Consider the following 18,324-nt stretch of genomic DNA (forward strand, 5'->3'; position numbering starts at 1 on the left):
TAATCCCAGCACTTTGGGAGGCCGAGACGGGCGGATCACGAGGTCAGGAGATCGAGACCATCCTGGCTAACACGGTGAAACCCCGTCTCTACTAAAAATACAAAAACTAGCCGGGCGAAGTGGCGGGCGCCTGTAGTCCCAGCTACTCGGGAGGCTGAGGCAGGAGAATGGCATAAACCCGGGAGGCGGAGCTTGCAGTGAGCTAAGATCTGGCCACTGCACTCCAGTCCGGGTGACAGAGCGAGACTCCGCCTCAGAAAAAAAAAAAAAAAAAAAAGAAACACAGCCTCCTTTCATAGACTTTTTAAAAGTTATTTTGTCTTTATCTCTATGCCTTCATCATTAACACTTGCTTTTCCATTCTCGGTGTTTCATTTTCATTGATAAAACTTACATCAACATTTTCCATAGTGCTATCATGATGTATTATTTCATTTGATTTCCACTACAGTTCTGTGAGGCATTGTCACCTTTTTTTTTTTTTTTTTGAGACGGAGTCTCGCTCTGTCACCCAGGCTTCCAGGTTTTAGCACAGTGGCACGATCTCGGCTCACTGCAACCTTTGCCTCTTGGGTTCAAACAGTTCTGTCTCAGCCTCCCAAATAGCTGGGATTACAGGCGCACACCACCATGCCCAGCTAGTTGTATTTTTAGTAGAGACGGGGTTTCACCAGATTGGCCAGGCTGGTCTCAAACTCCTGACCTCGTGATCCACCCACCTTGGCCTCCCAAAGTGGGCATTATCACATTTTACAGCTGAGAAGATTAAGAATTAGACTGGTTTATCTGAGACCATATGGTGATACTAGGTCAGAACCCAAACCTATCAGTTTGTAATAGATTTAGGTGAATAAGAGGCCTAAACATATAGTTTTATCCTCTTAGATCAAGAGTCTAGACATAGGCAGTCCAGGGCTAGTGTTCAGGCTCCACCACTTGGCTTCCCCAAGTTGGCAGACACTGGAGCTTAACATACAACATCCTACGATGTGTTCCCATCCCAAGATGGTTAGTAGAGCATCAGCAGGAAGCTTAATGGAGGAAGAAAACAGAAAGGGTATGCCCCATACGTTTAAAGAGACTTCTTCAAGGTTTTATGTAGAAGTTATATTTATAAACATCTCAAGAGTCACATGGCTGTCCTAGCTGCAGAGAAGGCTGAAAATATAGTCACCTGACTGGCAGAAATGTACCCAGCTATTAGTCAGATGTGGTAACACGTACCTGTAATCCTGGCTACTCTAGAGACTGAGTGAGGCAGGAGGATCACTGGAGCCCAGGAGTTCGAGGCTGCAGTGAGCCATGATCATGCCGCTGTATCCCATCCCTGGGTGAAATATTGAGACCCTGTCTCTAAAACGCACACACACACTCACACTCTTAGTTAAAAATCAAAGTTATTTTGCTAAAGAGGGGAAGACTGGATTGGGAGGTAACTGGCAAACTCTGCTCCAGCAGGTGTTTTGGTATTTGGTCTAGTGCTTTCCCACTGTTTCATGTTGTCTCTGACTTGTGAGCTAATGATTTAGTCATCTAAGCTTCCAGGGCTGCCATTTTTTCCAAAGAATTAAACATAAGTTCCCTCTCTCGCAGATGAATAATTACAGTAAAAGCTACAGTTTACTGAGGGCTTGCTTTGTCTTAGATATTATTCTAAGAATTTACATGTTTTTAAACTTTTTTTTTTTTCCAGATGGAGTCTCAGTCTGTCACCCAGGCTGGAGTGCAGTGGTGCCATCTCACTCACTGCAACCTCTGCCTCCCGGGTTCAAGTGATTCTCCTGCCTCAGCCTCCCAAGTAGAGTAGTTGAGACTACAGGCACGCACAACCATGCCCGGGTAATTTTTGTATTTTTAGTAGAGATGGGGTTTCACCACGTTGACCAGGCTGGTCTCGAACTCCTGGCCTCGAGTAATCCACCCACCTTTGCCTCCCAAGGTGCTGAGATTACAACTTGGTGAATCCCCGTCTTTACAAAATATACAAAAATTAGCCAGATGTGGTAGCATGTGCCTATAGTCCCAGCTTCTTGGGGGGTGAGGCAGGGACATTGCTTGAGCCTGGAAGGTTGAGGCTGCAGTGACCTATGTTCCCACCACCCTGAGTGACAAAATGAGACCCTGTCTCAACCACAACAAAAGGCAATCTATTTAATGTGCCTTCTTGGTTTCTCTTCACTGTCCCCTTTCTTCTTCTGTCACTCTCTGAGACCCGAGGCTGGGAAAAGAGATTGACATGGTTTAGGGTTTTAGAAAGTTTAGTTCCTGTACCTCATGTAGGAACTTGCATGAGAAGATTGTGCTGGGGAATTAATGAGATGTCTGCAGAGAATCCAGAGGCTCAAAGTTTCTATATCTTGTTAATAGAAATTTGCTTTCCAAATACAATTTTGTATTTTCTCTTCTCTCCCACTCCCTCTGGTACTGTTATGAGTTGTAACAGGTAAGAGCACTATCCTTTGATCGTCCCACACCTCTTCCCCATAGACAACTCAATGGGACTGGTGCTTGAATTTACAGTCCACATGTAGCCAGGGTGACACATCTGCTGTTAAGTTGCTCTGAGGCTTGACTTCTGGTGTTCATTCAACATTAGATATTTATTAAACACTTACTATTTACCAGGCATTCACAGTGCTAGGGATTTTGTGGTGAATGAGACAGGCATAGTCTCTTACCTCACAGATTTTACATTCCAATTATGGGGATACAGAGCAAACAAGTAAAGAAATAAGTAAGCAAAATAAATTCACTGGGCATGGTGGCTCATGCCTGTGATCCCAACACCTTGAGAGGCCAAGGCAGGAGGATTGCTCAAGTTCAAAAGTTCCTTCTTTTTTTTTTTTTTTTTTTGGAGACGGAGTCTTCCTCTGTCACCCAATGCTGGAGTGCAGTGGTGCCATCTCGGCTCACTGCAACCTCCGCCTCCTGGGTTGAAGGGATTCTCCTGCCTCAGTCTCCCGGGTAACTGGGATTACAGGTGCCTACCACCACACCTGGCTAATTTTTGTATTTTTAGTAGAAACAGGGTTTTACCGTGTTGGCCAGGCTGGTCTTGAACTCCTGTCCTCAAGTGATCCACCTGTCTTAGCCTCCTAAAGTGCTAGGATTACAGGCATGAGCCACCGTGCCCAGCTGATTGGTTTTTATTGATTTGCAAGTCTGCATATGAATCTTTGTCAGCTACGTGCATTGCAGATCACCCAGTGTATAATTTTAAATTTATTTACAGCATTTTCTTTGCATAAAAATTTTTATCACAAATCAGCCATTTCCTTTCTAGTTTAAGTCTTACTTAAGAAAACCTTTCTGGCTGGGCACAGGGGCTCATGCCTGGAATCCACCAGCATTTTTGGAGACCGAGGTGAGAAAATCACAAGATCAGGAGTTCAAGACCAGCCTGGCAATATGGTGAAACCCAGTCCCTACTAAAAAAAAAAAAAAAAAAAATTAGCTGGGCATGGTGGCCAGACACCTGTAGTCCCAGCTACTTGGGAGGCTGAGGCAGGAGAATCGCTTGAACCCGGGAGGCGGAGATTGCAGTGAGCCGAGATCGCACCACTGCACTCCAGCCTGGGTGACAGAGTGAGACTCCATCTCAAAAAAAAAAAAAGAAATCCGTTCTGAGTGTGCAATATTGGCCATATATTGCTAATTGTTGAAGCTAGACGATGGTATCAGGTTTATTTATTATACTAGTCTCTCCTTTTATATATGTTTGAGATTTTCCATAATTTAAAAAAAATTAATTAAAACAAGACCACTGGCATGCATTTAATAGCAAATATGCTTGAAGTTTTATTGTATATAAAATCAGTTGTCCTAATCATAAGCCAGAGCGTATAATTTTGTGGGGTAAAAGGGTTACTTTTATCTCTGTATAAGACTTTGTCATTTTATCTTTTTTTTTTTTTTTTTTTTTTTTTTTTTTTTTTTGAGACGGAGTCTCGCTCTGTCGCCCGGGCTGGAGTGCAGTGGCCGGATCTCAGCTCACTGCAAGCTCCGCCTCCCGGGTTTACGCCATTCTCCTGCCTCAGCCTCCCAAGTAGCTGGGACTACAGGCGCCCGCCACCTCGCCCGGCTAGTTTTTTGTATTTTTTTAGTAGAGACGGGGTTTCACCATGTTAGCCAGGATGGTCTCGATCTCCTGACCTCGTGATCCGCCCGTCTCGGCCTCCCAAAGTGCTGGGATTACAGGCTTGAGCCACCGCGCCCGGCCATTTTATCTTTTTTTAAAGACGAAGTCTTGCTCTTGTCGTCCAGGCTGAAGTGCAGTGGCGCGATCTCGGCTCACTGCAATCTCTGCCTCCTGGGTTCAAGCGATTCTCCTGCCTCAGCCTCCCAAGTAGCTGGGATTACAGGCGCCCACTACCATGCCTGGCTTATTTTTGTATTTTTAGTAGAGACAGGGTTTCACCATGTTGGACAGGCTGGTGTCGAACTCCTGACCTCGGGTGATCCACCACGCCTGGCCCATTTGATCTTTTATTTTTTTAAACCGCTTGGTTGTTAGGTTAAAATATTACCAAGAATAATTGCAATTTTACATGAAGAAAAAGGAAACCTTACATACCCTGAGGTCATAAAGAATATATACCAACATTTTTCTTCTAAAACTTTTAGTTTTACTTTAGGTTTTTCTTCTGAATGTTTAGTTTTCGTTTTGGTTTTCCATTTATATCTTCATTCCATTTGGGATTTATTTTGTAAAGCAGATTTCCGTTTCCTAGTCCTCTGTTATGTTCCGTTGAACCGGTGAGCAATTGCCATATATACAGTATTTAGTCTTCCCATCCATGAACATGATATACTGTTAATTTATTCAGGTCTTCTTTTATGCCCTTCAAGGATGTTTTGTAATATTTCCCATAAAACCCTTGCACAGATTTTGTTACTAATTTATCATATTTTCTGGTTAACTATTAATGGTATGATAAATGCTGTTTCTTTTCATCTTGTATCTATTAACTTTACTGAGCTGTCTTGTTCTGTAATAGTAACTATAATAATAGAAATTCTTTGTTTCTAATTTTAATAGCAATGCTTCTAAAGTTGCATTAAATCTACTTGTCATAGATTTCTTTTTTTTTTTTTTCTTTTTCTTTTTCTTTTTTTTTTTTTTTGGAGACAGAGCCTTGCCCTGTCACCCAGGCTGGAGTGCAGTGGCATGATCTCGGCTCATTGCAACCTCCACCTCCCGGGTTCAAGCGATTCTCCTGTCTCAGCCTCCTGAGTAACTGTGGTTACAGGCGCGCACCACCATGCCAGGCTGATTTTTTTATTTTAAGTAGAAACAGGATTTCACCATGTTGGCCAGGCTGGTCTCGAACTCCTTACCTCAAGTAGTCTGCCCGTCTCAGCCTTGCAAAGTGCTGGGATTACAGGTGTGACCAACGATGCCTGGCCCATAGATTTCTGATAAGTATATCTTGTCAGATTAAGAGCATTCACTTCTATTCCTAGATAGCTGAGTATTTTTTTAAAATCACAAATAAGGGTTTAATTTTATTAAATATTTTTTCTTAATCTGTTGATGATTGTGTAGTTTTTCTTTTTCTTTTTTTTTTTTTTTGAGACGGAGTCTCGCTCTGTCACCCAAGCTGGAGTGCACTGGCCAGATGTCAGCTCACTGCAAGCTCCGCCTCCCGGGTTCACGCCATTCTCCTGCCTCAGCCTCCCGAGTAGCTGGGACTACAGGCGCCCGCCACCTCGCCCAGCTAGTTTTTTGTATTTTTTAGTAGAGACAGGGTTTCACCATGTTAGCCAGGATGGTCTCGATCTCCTGACCTTGTGATCTGCCCGCCTCGGCCTCCCAAAGTGCTGGGATTACAGGCTTGAGCCACCGCGCCCAGCCAGTTTTTCTTTTTAACCTGTTCATATGGGGTTATACATTAATAATTTTTTTAAAATAGGTTCTTATTCCCATTGCCCAGGCTGGAGTACAGTGGTGCGATTACAGCTCACTGCAGCCTCAGCCTCCCTGGGCTTGCCCCTCCCACCTCAGCCTCCTGAGTAACTGAGACTATGGGTGTGTGCCACCACACCTGGCTACTTTTTTGTATTTTTAATAAAGGTGGGGTTTCGCCATCCTGGGCTCAAGCGATCCGCCTGCCTTGGCTTCCCAAAATGCTAGGATTACAGGTGTGAGCCACCCCACCCAGCCCCGTAATAAAATTCTAATTTAAAACTATCATTTTCTTCCTAAAACAGTCAGTGTACTCTTCCAAACTTCAACATGGACATATTCTTGACTCGTAGTTGTTACGTGGGAGATAACATATTTCTTTCATTTTCTTAAAGGTTTTTACTCTGCTGCTTGCATGCCATTTCTCTCCTCCCTCCCTCCCTCCCTCCCTTCCTTCCTTCCTCTTTTTTGACAGAGTCTTGCTCTGTCACCCAGGCTAGAGTGCAGTGGCACGATCTTGGCTCAGTGCAACCTCTACCTCCTGGGTTCAAATGATTCTCCCAGCTCAGTCTCCCAAGTAGCTGGGACTACAGGTGTACACCACCATGCCCAGCAAATTTTTGTGTTTTTAGTAGAGATGGGGCTTCACCATGTTGGTCAAGCTAGTCTCGAACTCCTGACCTCAAGTGATCCACCTGCCTCGGCCTCCCAAGGTGCTGGGATTATAGGCATGAGCCCCCGTGCCGGGCCTCAAGTTTACAATAGTGGGTATACAATGCTTGGAGAGGCTGTTAGAATAACAAATTGGCAGGATAGTGGCATACAGAATAAAGCATAAGGCAGTTAAGAGTGGCATATAGGTTAGTACTGTTGAAATCAGAATCCAGTGGTTTTTAATCTAACTCGAGAGCCATGCTGTCCAATAGAACTTTCTGCAGTGGTGAAAGTATTCTACTTTACACTGTCTGGTGTGGTAACTACTGGCCGTGTGTAGCTGTTGAGCACGTGACATGTGGCTGGTCTACCTGAAGAAATGATTTTTTAAATTGTGGTAAAATATACACACATAAAATTTACCATTTCGTGCCCTCCCTGCACTTGGCCACTGCCGCCCTGTGCCAGCAGCTTGGGGACTGGGAGCACTCGTGCCTCGGGTACGCTGCACCCTTGGCCAGACGCAGTGGCGCATGGATGTGCCCGTGGGGCTTCACCCGGGGCATCGCCGCTGCTGCCAGCGCCCTTCGCCTGTGCCTCAGCGTGGCGCCCACACTCCCCTCCTGTAGGGGTCTGCTGGATACCTGCAGCTGGAGCGCAAAAGGAGAGATTTCACCTCTTCTGGGAGTAGGAAGCTCTACTTTGACACTCATGCCTTAGTGTGCTTACTGGAAGACAATGGGTTTGCTACTCAGCAAGCAGAAATCATTGTGTCTGCATTGGTCAAGGTCCTGGAGACCAATGTGGGTGTCGTCTACAAAGATATGGCCACCAAGATGCAGCAGGAGATTGCTCTTCAGCCAATAATGTCTCAGGCTGTGAATGTTTAAAAGGATATGATTACTTGGGAGAAGTGTGATTTTTCAGCCCTCAGAGCAGAAAATGAGAAAATAAAACTCAAACTAAATCAGTTAAAACAAGTAATGGATGAAGTGATTAAAGTCCTAACAGATACTAAATTAGACTTCAGCCTAGAAAAGAGCAGAGTAAAAGAATTGTATTCGTTGAACGAAAGGAAGCTGCTGGAATTGAGAACAGAAATAGTGACATTGCATGACCAGCAAGACCGGGCCCTCACCCAGAGAGACAGGAAGATAGGAACTGAGGTTGCTGGCCCCAAAACCATGCTTGAGTCACACAAGCTTGATAATATTAAATATTTAGCAGGGTCTATATTTACATGCCTAACAGTAGCTCTGGGATATTATTGCCTGTGGATCTAATAAAGTGTCTATTTAAAGAGGAAAAAAAAGGATTTACCATTTCAGCAATTTTTTAAGTGTACAACTCAGTGGCATTAAGTACGTTCACAGTGTTGTGCAACCATCACTACTATCCATTTCCAGAACTTCTCATCATTCCAAATGCTGTAACCATTAAACACTCCTCATTACCCCTTCCCCTGGCAACTTCTACTTTATAGCTCTATGAATTTCCCTATTGTAAGTACCTCATATAAGTGGAATCATGCAATATTTGTCCTTTTTTTTTTTTTTTTTTTTTTTTTTGAAACAGGATCTCTCTGTGTTGCCCAGGCTGGAATGCAATGTCACCATTACAGCTCACTGCAGTCTCGAACTCCCAAGCCCAAGGGATCCTCCCACCTCAGCTTCCTAAGTAGCTGGGACCACAAGCATGTACCACCACACCCAGCTAATTGTATGCACGCGTGTGTTCACGCGTGTGTGTGCTTGTGCATGTGCGTGCGTGTGTCTGTGTGTTTGCGTGCATGCACGTGTGTGTGTAGAAATAGGGTCTCCCCATGTTGCCAAAGCTTCTCTTGAACTCCCAGGCCTCAAGCAATCGTCCCGCCACAGCCTCCCAAAGTGCTGGGATTGCGGGTGTGAGTCACCACCTTTGATGCACAAAAGTGTTTAATTTTGGTAAAGTCCAGTTGGCTTTTTTTTTTTTTTTTTTTTTTTCTTTTTTTCTTGAAACTGAGCCTCACTTTGTTGCCCAGGCCGGAGTGTAGTGGCTTGATCTTGACCCACTGCAACCTCCACCTCCTGGGTTCAAGTGATTCTTGTGCCTCAGCCTTTCAAATAGCTGGGATTACAGGGGCCCGCCCGGCTAATTTTTGTGTTTTTAGTAGAGACGGGGTTTCATCATGTTGGCCAGTCTGGTCTCAAACTCCCAACCTCAAGTGATCTACCTGCCTCAACCTCCCAAAGTGCTGGGATTACAAACGTGAGGCGGTGTGTCCAGCCTGCTTATTTTTTCTTTTGTTTCCTATCCTTTTGATGTCATATCCAAGAAATCATTGCCAAATCCCGTGTCATACAGATTTTCCCTTATGCTTTCTTCTAAGAGTTTTCTAGTTTTAGCTCCTTTTAGGTCTTTGGTCCATTTTGAATTAGTTTTTGTATATGGTATTAGGTAAGGGTCTAGCTTCATTCTTTTGCATGTGAATATCCAGGTTTTTTTTAAGCTCTTTTTGTTGAAAAGACTATTCCTCCATCCTGGCTAACCGGGTGAAACCCCGTCTCTACTAAAAAATACAAAAAAACTAGCCGGGTGAGGTGGCAGGCGCCTGTAGTCCCAGCTACTGGGGAGGCTGAGGCAGGAGAATGGCGTTAACCCAGGAGGCAGAGCTTGCAGTGAGCCAAGATCCGGCCACTGCACTCCAGCCCGGGCGACAGAGCGAGACTCCGTCTCAAAAAAAAAAAAAAAAAAAAAAAAGACTATTCCTTCCATAAGATTGGAATTGGTCTTGGCACCGTTGTCAAAAGTCAGTTGACCCTGTATTTGTGAGAGTTTACTTCTACGTTTTCTGTTTTATTCTATGCCAGTACCACACCATTTTGATTAGTATAGTTTTGCAGTAAGTTTTGAAATCCAGAAGCATGAGCCATCTAACTTTTGTTCCTTTTCAAGGTTATTTTGACTATATGGGGTCCCTTAAGATTCCATATGAATTTTTTTTTTTTTTTTTTTTTTTTTTTTTTTGAGACGGGTTCTCGCTCCATTGCCCAGGCTGGAGTGCAGTGGCACAGTGTCAACTCACTGCAACCTCCACCTCCCAGGTTCAAGCAATTCTTGTACTTCGGCCTCCCAAGTACCCGGGATTACAGGCATTCACCACCACACCCAGCTAATTTTTGTATTTTTAGTAGAAACAGGGTTTTGCCATGTTGACCAGGCTGGTCTCCAACTCCTGACCTCAAGCAGTCTGCCTGCTTTTGCCTCCCAGAGTTCTGGGACTACTGGCATAGGCCATTGCATCCAGCTAGATTCCGTATGAATTTTAAGATGTGTTTTTATGTATCTGTGGAAAATGCCATTGGGATTTTGATAGGAATTGCATTGAATCTGTAGATTGCTTTGGTTACTATTGTTAGCTTAACAATATTAAGTCTTCCAATTCATGAACATAGGATGTTTTTCCATTTATTGGAACTCCATTTTTAATTATATTCAATTTTAGGAAATTTAAATTTAAGTTTGGCCATATTGTAGCTAGTGGTCATCCTGTTGGCCAGCACAGCCCAAGAGTATTATCCTCAGATTTTCTTTTCTTCCTAAATCTAAGGATTGTGGTGATATCTTCAGAGGCCTTGTAGTGTCTCCGGAAGTCTGGATTGTATGGAATGCATGGTTAGAAGGTGAATACATGGGGATTTGGGTCCCTCCGGGTTATCTCTGTCTTGGAGATACAAGAGGGCTACAAGTCTTGCCACATCAGACTCTGTCTCCTCTATTTTCCCTTTGGAAATGTCTGGTTTTCTCCAGAGCCAAAGAGAACTTGTTTTCCAAAAAATTAGCAAAAAGTAGACTCTGCTGTGGCAGGAATGGAACTCCTTCTGCCTCTTCCTGTTTCCATAGAGGAGGAGACCATAGTGCCCCAAATGGGGTGTTTTTAAAAGAAATTCCTTCTCCAAATGGAGATGCCGATTGTTTTGTAGCAGTATATACCTTGTTCATCATTCTGATGGTGTTCTCATGGGAACAGCAATAAAAAATGCCTTTAGGTGTCAATCATGTTTGTGCTCCCAATTGCATTTTCCTTGAGGGTCAACAATCTAAGAGATGCCTGCACATTAGAAAAAAAAAATAAAGAATAAACGCTGTAAATAATTAGTTAAACCAGGAAACCCCCTTTCAGCGTCCATTCGTTTCTCTGCCATGTAAGAAGTAATGGTAGGATGCGGAAGACCTGTGTCCTTAGTACTGTTCAGTCTCCCTGCTGCCCCCTTCCCTAGCTTCCCTCTAAAGACTCCTTGGGGAGATCTGCAGATCTCAGAGTAAACAGGAAACCTTACTAAGTAAAATAGGGAGTCTTAGAGCCTAGAGGGTAAGAGACGTAGCTCTCCAGGAAGAAGATGCCTTTGGCCTTGGACAGCCAGGAGCAGTGGGTTTGTGGGGTTTTATGCAAACACTGTGTTATGACTCTGCGGAGGAACCCTCCAATCCACTTTAGGCCAGAAATGGAGCTTTGTTTCCTGGCCTCCCATGACTACTCTACATCAGTCTCTCCTGAAAAGAGGCTAGAATATCACTTGTGTATTCAGAATTGGACTAGCCCAGTAGTTAGCCAGTTCGCTAAAGCTGATTTCTCTACCTTACTGCCCTGTGGCCTGTACCCCACCCTTGTTGTCACCCCTCTCTTTGTGCAGAGATAACTTCTTTACGATAGCATTTGGGATTTCCCACACTACAGTTGATCTGTCACCGCACTACCGAAATGCCTCTGCCAACCACTTGGGTGTCCTGGTGTCAGAAGTTAGAAGTGTCCCAACCGTCCCACCCAGCCTCCTCAGCTCTCCTCTCTCTCTCCTGGGTTGTTGTTCTGGAATGATATTCCTCTTGGATTCAGTGTGTGCAGTCTGATTTGGGTGGAGCCTTGAGCTGTACACAGGAGTGCTGGTAATGTCTGGCCTTCAGTGCTGCCAAAGGCAAAAAGCTGGCCTCTTCTCAGTGTAAAGCACATAGTTGGATTGCTGGGGCAGTGTTAAATGGAGGGTGGGGTGAGCACATACCACTCTCTTCCTACTGTGTTTTCAGGAAGTGATTATAAAAGCAGCTATAAGTTTGAATGAAATCAAAAGAATGAATTGTCACCTTCCCCCAACAAAAGCCAGATGAGCGCAAACATACACACAAACACACTCCTCCTCGGCGCTCCGTCCAGGATCCACGCCCTGGCTCTGCTGGGCTTCACTTCGGTGCTACTTCAGAGCAAAGAGCCTTTGTTGTGCCGTCTCCATCCTCTTCCCTGTGAGAGAGCTTAGTAGTCTTATGAATGAGAGCTCAGCTTCCCTTTCAGCATACTGTGGGTTTCACTTCCCTATCCTGTCTTCTTCCAAGAAGAGTATGGGCAGAAGTATATAGGTGGGAGGAATAACCAGTGCCCAAGATTGCATTTGTCAGTTAGGGATTGGGGTTTCAGAACTGGTAGTCAAATTGTTTGCAGAGTTAATTGTCAGAGGAGTTTCTGTGCCATCAACACACTTCCATTCCTTCCTTCCAGCTGCCTCTTTCCCCGTACAGCCTTTTGCCTGGTACCTCCATGGGGTTTAAGCCATATGGCTCTTATGAATATTGTTTGGAGTCTCCAAAAGTGGAAGATTTGGCTGTGCAGCACACAGCACCCCTGGGTGTACTCCTCCCCTCTCAGCAGCTGTTTGCCACTGACCGAGGTGGCGACTGAGCCTATGTGTGTGGCCGGAGTCAGTGACAAGCATCCCACCCAGGCCTGGGGAAGCCCTTAGCCAGTGCGGTTCCTGTGGCAGCAGCCAAACACGCCAGAGTTCCTCATACCTTCAGGGCTATGGTGTAACAGCCAGCTTTATGCGGTAGCATTGTTTAGCGTTGGTTGACTTGACTTCTCTGTCCCCACCCTCTGTCTTTAAGGGAATCTGGCCATCATCCAGTAGGGAAGAAGTTGGCATTTACAGAGAGTGGCTTTCTGCCACCTCTCATGTGGTAGGAGCCAGGACCACCTTCCATCTCTGCTTCCTACCCATGTGGCAAAGAGGAAGGGGCCCCTCTGTGCCTAGCCTCCCATTGTGGAGTTTCAAGTTGCCTAAGATCAGAATAAGGCTATCTGCCAGGTTATCTGCCCAGATAAACATTTATTGTTTACAGGGACATGTTTCAGCTGCTCTGGCTGCTCCTACTGGTGAGATCTTCTAGTGTCTTGAGATTTTAAGCCAGTATATGGGGCCGACATCCAGACACAGAACTACTGGGGTTGGAGAGGCTCGGTGGCTGGCGGCTTCTAACTTCGCGTCGCCATGGCCCCCCGCCCCTTCCCACTGCCAGAGCTGGATTTACATCTCTTGTTCTTAGGTCTGCCTCCTGGATATTGAAGCTGCGTCTACATTTTAAACCTTTCTAGCCTTTAGAATTTGGGGATTTATATGAGATCCAGTGTTAGGACACAGCAAGCTGAAGACTTCTTTTACATGGCAAAACCAGCCCTCTGACACTGTGTTTTCCTTAATAGCTAATGGGACAACTGTTTAGTGACAGCAACAGGGATTGATGCAGATTTTCTTTTTTTAATCCCACTAGGTCCAGTGCTTCCAAATACTCTTTTTATACTTTAGTGATGTGATTGATTTTCCAACATTTTATTATACAGCAAAGTTGAAAATTCTCCAGTGAGCTCACTTATACCCAGTACCTAGATGCTGTCATTCTCGTTTTACTGTATTTGTCTTAGCACGTTATGTTTATGTCTCTCCCTCTCTTCCCCATCCATCCATCCAACCATCCATCCATCCATCCATTTTTTTCTTCTTTTAAATATTTTTTTTTTTTTTTTTTTTTTTGAGACGGGGCTGGAGTGCAGTGGCCAGATCTCAGCTCACTGCAAGCTCCGCCTCAGCCTCCGGAGCAGCTGGGACTACAGGCGCCCGCCATCTCGCCCGGCTAGTTTTTTGTATTTTTAGTAGAGACGGGGTTTCACCATGTTAGCCAGGATGGTCTCGATCTCCTGACCTCGTGATCCGCCCATCTCGGCCTCCCAAAGTGCTGGGATTACAGGCTTGAGCCACCGCGCCCGGCCTTAAATATTTTTTTAATGGCTGTAATCCTAGCACTTTGGGAGGCCAAGATGGGCAGATTGCTTGAAGCCAGGAGTTCGAGACCATCCTGGCCAACATGGTGAAACCCCGTCTCTACTAAAAATACAAAAATGAGCTGGATGTGGTGGCAGGCACCTAAATTCCAGCTATTCAGGAAACTGAAGCATGAGAATTGCTTGAACCCAGGAGGGCAGAGGTTGCAATGAGCTGAGATTGTGCAATGCCTTGCACTCCAGCCTGAGCGACAGAGTGAGACTGTCTCAAGAAAAAAAAAAAAAAAGGAAGAAAAGAAAAGACTAGCCTGGGCAACATGGCAAAACCCCATCTCTACAAAAAATACAAAAATTAGCCGAATGTAGTGGCAAGCACCTGTTGACCCAGCTGCTTGGGAGAACTGCTTTAGTAGCCCAGGAGGTCAAGGCTGTAGTGAACTCAAAATCATGCCACTGCACTCCAGCCTGGGTGACAGAGCGAGAGTCTCTCTCTTGCTCTCTCTCTCTCTCTTTTTCTCTCCCCCTCCAACACGCACACAAATATATGCATATGTGTATATATACATATATGTGTGTGTATATATATAAATGATCATATAATTATGTTATAATCCCTTATCTCCACCTCTGTCCCCAGAGGCAAGCTCTGTTCTGATTTTTTCCACCAAGATTAGATTTGGCTATTTTAGAACCCCATGTAAATGGAATCACACAGTAAATACATGCTCTTGAGTAAGCCTTTTTTCATTTAGCTTAATCTTTTTGAGATTCCTCTATGTTGTTACATATATTAGTAGCTCACTCCTTTTTATTGCTGAGTAGTATTCCATTTTATGAATATGTCACAGTTTATCTGGTTGACAGACAGCGAATCTATTTCCAGTTTTTAGCTGTTATGAATAAAGTTGCTGTGAATAGTTGTACACAAATCTGTTTTTGGACATGTGTTTTCACTTGACTAAATGCCTAGGATTAGAATTGCCGAGTCAGAGATTAGATGTGCATTTTTTATTAGAGATCCCCTAGACCAGGCTTGTCCAACCCGTGGCCCACAGGCTGCATGCAGCCCAGGATGGCTTTGAATGCAGCCCACCACAAATGCGTAAACTTTCTTAAAACACTATGAGCTTTTTTTGCCCCCCCCCCCGCCGCCTTTTTTTTTAAGCTCATCAGCTATAGTTAGTGCTGTTATATTTTATGTGTGGCCCAAGACAATTCTTCCATTGTGCCCCAGGGAAGCCAAAAGATTGGATACCCCTGCCCTACAGCTTTTTCCGAAGATGAAGATTGCTTCACATCCTCATTGGTAGGTGTGTGGTGACTGGTGATACATCATTTTTGGCTTCAATTTGTATCTCCCTGGTGACTAATGAAGTTGTATACTTTTTGTTTTTTCAGACAGAGTCTTGCTCTGTCACCCAAGCCGAAGAGCAGTGGCGCAATCACTACTCACTGCAGACTTGACCTCCTGGGTTCAGGCAATCCTCCTGCCTCAGCCTCTCAAGTAGCTGTGACTGCAGGTGTGTGCCACCACACTGGGCTAATTTTTTTAAAACTTTTTGTAGAGACAAGATATTGCTATGTTGCCTATGCTGGTCTCCAGCTTCTGGGCTCAAGCAGTCCTCCTGCCTCACTCGCCCAAAGTGCTAGGATTACAGGCAGGAGCCACCATGCCCGGCCAAAGTTGTATACTTTTTCATATGCTTACTGACCATTTTGTATATCTTCCCTATGAAGCATCTTTTCACATCTTCTACCCGTTTTCTTTAGTTGGGTTATTTTCTTACTGATTTCCTTATGTATTCTGGATGTAAGTAGTTTGTCAGATACATGTTTTGTGAATATTTTCACAAAGTCTGTTTCTTACCTATTCATTTTCTTAATATCTTTTGATAAACAGAAGGTTTTAATTTTCGTGAAATCAATTTATCATGCTTTTCTTTTATGGTTGCTTTATGAGGGCTAAAAATCCCAAGTGATAAGGGTCTTCTACTTGGTTTTCCTGTAAGCTCTATACTGAGGCTGGGCCTGGTGGTTCACGCCTGTAATCCGAGCACTTTGGGAGGTCGAGGTGGGTGGATCGCTTGAGGCCAGGAGTTCAAGACCAGCCTGACCAATATGGTGAAACTGTTCTCTACTAAAAATACAAAAAAATTAGCTGGGCATGGCTGGGCATGGTGGCTCATGCCTGTAATCCCAGCATTTTGGGAGGTCAAGGCGGGCGGATCATGAGGTCAGGAGATCGAGACCATGCTGGCTAACATGGTGAAACCCCGTCTCCACTAAAAATACAGAAAAATTAGCCGGTCGTGGCAGCGGGCGCATGTAGTCCCAGCTACTCAGGAGGCTGAGGCAGGAGAATGGCATGAGCCCAGGAGGTGGAGCTTGCAGTGAGCGGAGATCGTGCCGCTGCACTCCAGCCTGGGCGACAGAGCGAGACTCCATCTCAAAAAAAAAAAAAAAAAAAAAAGCTGGGCATGGTGGTGCACGCCTGTAGTCCCAACTACTCAGGAGGCTGAGGCACAAGAGTCACTTGAACCCAGGAGGCAGAGGTTATAGGCAGAGCCGAGATTGCGCCACTGTACTCTGGCCTTGGCAACAGAGCAAGACTCCATCTCAATAGTAATAATAATAATAATAATAATTCTGGGCCGGGTGCAGTGGCTCATGCTTGTAATCCCAGTACTTCGGGAGGCCGAGGTGGGTGGATCACGAGGTCAGGAGATTGAAACCATCCTAGCTTACACGGCGAAACCCCCTCTCTACTAGAAATACAAAAAATTACCTGGGCGTGGTGGTGGACACCTATAATCCCAGCTACTCGGGAGGCTGAGGCAGGAGAATTGCTTGAACCTGGGAGACGGAGGTTGCAGTAAGCCAAGATCGCGCCACTGGACTCCAGCCTGGAGGACAGAGCAAGACTTCATCTCAAAAAAAAAATAGCCAGATGGGTTCCTGTAATCCCAGCTACTCAGCACACTGAGGCAGGAGAATCACTTGAACCGGGAGAGTGAGGTTGCAGTGAGTCAAGGTCACACCACTGCACTCCATCCAGCCTGGGCAACAGAACGAGATTCTATGTAGAAAAAGAAAAGCTACATTGAGCCAGGCACAGTGACCCACGCCTGTAATCCCAACACTTTAGCAGGCCAAGGCAGGAGGATCCCTTCAGTCCAGGAATTCGAGACCAGTTTGGGCAACATAGTGAGATCCCCATGACTACAAAAAATTAAAAAATTAGCCCGACATGGTAGCCTACACCTGTGGTCCCAGCTGCTTGCAGCCCTGCAGGGCAAGGCTGCAGTGAGCCATGTTTGCACCACTGCACTTCAGCTTGGGCAACAGAGCAAGACCCTAGCTCAAAATTTTAAAAGACAAACAAAAGGCTATACATTTAGCTTTTATATTTAGATCTATGATGTATTTGAAATTAAATTTTTGTTTGTTTGTTTTTGAGACAGTCTCACTCTGCCACCCAGGCTGGAGGGCAGTGGCATGATCTCGGCTCACTGCAACCTCTGCCTCCTGGGTTCAAGTGATTGTCATGCCTCAGCCTCCTGAGTAGCTGGGACTACAGGTGCGCACCACCACACTCGGCTAATTTTATAAGCGGGGTTGTCTTACACTTTCTGTTCTTTTTGTTTGATTTTAAAATTCCTATGACAAACGCTAGAATCCTTATAGGAGTAAGTTTAATTTACATATCAGTTTTGGGAGAGTTGACATCTTAACAGCATTTTTGTAGTTTATGAACATAGTATAGCTAGCCTTTTACCTATGATTTTTATACTTTTCATTGTATAGGTCTTAGACGTTGTCTGTTAAGTTTATTCCTAAATACATTTTAATTTTTATGCCATTATAAAGGTAATTGTTTCTAAATTGTATTTACCAATCTTTTGCTGCTAGAATATGAAAATACAATTAACTTTGGTATATTAATGTGTCCTTCAATCCTAAAGACATTTTTATATTAGAATTTATTCTAGTCATTATTTGCACATTCTTTGGGATTTTCTGTGTTAAACAATCATGTCATCTGCAAACAGAGGCAGTTCTTTTCCATTTTTATGCTTTCAGCTTTTTTTTTTCTTGCCTTAATACAGTGTCTGAGATCTCCACTAGTGTGTTGAATGGAAACGGTGAGAGCGGGCATCCTTTCTGGGACCACGTATATCTGTGTTCCCAGCTACTTGGGAGGCTGAGGCGAAAGGATCACTTGAGCCCAGGGAGTCAAGGCTGCAGTGAGCCGTGTTCACGCTACTGCACTACAGACTGGGCAACAGAGAGAGACCCTGTCTCAAAAAAAAAAAAAAAATTAAAAGCCATACTGTTGGCTGTCTAGAAGTATTTCTTTGTGAGTTTTGTTTTGTTTTGTTTTGTTTTTTGTTGTTGTTGTTCTCATTGTGATTTTAATTTGCGTTTCCCTAATGAGTAATGATAATAAGTGCCTTTTCTTCTGCTATTGGCCATTTGAATACCCTCTTCTGGGGAGTGCCTGTTCCTGATTTTTACCCATTTTTTTCTTGGATTCTTTGTCTTTTTTCTTATTGATTTCTAGGGTTGTGTGTGTGTGTGTGTGTGTGTGTGTGTGTGTGTGTGTGTGTTTCTAGTATTCTGAATATAAGTCCTATGTTGGATAGAAGTATTGAAAATATCCTCTCTCAGTCTGTGGTTCATCTTT

At 44.4% G+C, this 18,324-nt stretch overlaps 1 protein-coding gene and 1 pseudogene across 4 annotated transcripts in view; both read left to right on the forward strand.

Annotated features, from left to right (window-relative positions):
* Nucleotides 1–18,324, forward strand: part of SMG6 (SMG6 nonsense mediated mRNA decay factor) — a 250,270-nt gene that overhangs the window by 173,150 nt on the left and 58,796 nt on the right. The window lies entirely within an intron of this gene.
* LOC104682052 lies at nt 6,986–7,877 on the forward strand (annotated as a pseudogene). The gene has a single exon (XR_004055003.1). The product of XR_004055003.1 is annotated as a mitochondrial calcium uniporter regulator 1 pseudogene (transcript).

Source organism: Rhinopithecus roxellana, chromosome 19 (genome assembly GCF_007565055.1).
Source record: "Rhinopithecus roxellana isolate Shanxi Qingling chromosome 19, ASM756505v1, whole genome shotgun sequence".
NCBI lineage: Eukaryota > Metazoa > Chordata > Mammalia > Primates > Cercopithecidae > Rhinopithecus > Rhinopithecus roxellana.